This window comes from Aptenodytes forsteri, unplaced genomic scaffold, assembly GCF_000699145.1.
Source record: "Aptenodytes forsteri isolate BGI_AS27 unplaced genomic scaffold, ASM69914v1 Scaffold54, whole genome shotgun sequence".
In the NCBI taxonomy this organism is placed as follows: domain Eukaryota; kingdom Metazoa; phylum Chordata; class Aves; order Sphenisciformes; family Spheniscidae; genus Aptenodytes; species Aptenodytes forsteri.
Genome location: NW_008796044.1, coordinates 16,181,100 through 16,181,680, shown reverse-complemented (window position 1 = coordinate 16,181,680; position 581 = coordinate 16,181,100).

Sequence of the window (581 nt, the reverse complement as noted above, 5' to 3'; positions counted from 1 at the left end):
GGCAGCTGCCACACGAGCCTGCCCTGTGCCCGCCCGCCTCCCTCCTATAGATCTGTACATCGCCGCACTTCGAACAGCGTTAAGAGCAGCCAGGCCGGCTCGGTCCCCTCTGGCTTGGTACCTCCATCTCTGCCAGTGACCGGTGGCAAGCGCAAGGGATGCTGGTGGGAGCAGCGCGAGCAGCTGATGATCTTTCCTTGAAGTTGCAGCTCAACCAGCAGTTACAGCTTTGCATTTTGGTGTTTGTTCTGTGCTCGTCCGATGGCTCTTCAAACCTTTGGCACCCACAACCTAGCAGCTGTATCCAGCAAAAGTCTTGCTGCGTGCTTGAGAGCTGTTCCCCGTCTGAGGTGCAGGGCTGGATCCTGCAGTTGCTGAAAACTTTAGCTCTGGTCCAGCAAATACAAAAAAAATCCCAGTGAGCTCCCGGCACTCGTGTCATTAAACGAAGCATGCTTAAGTGCTTGGCTGGGCTGGGTCAGTGCTCAGTACCTTGCAGGATTGAGCCATTATTTGTCTTGTAACGCTCCTGTACCTGCCGGATCGGGGGGGGGGGGGGGGTGGGTGGCCGCGTGCCCCGC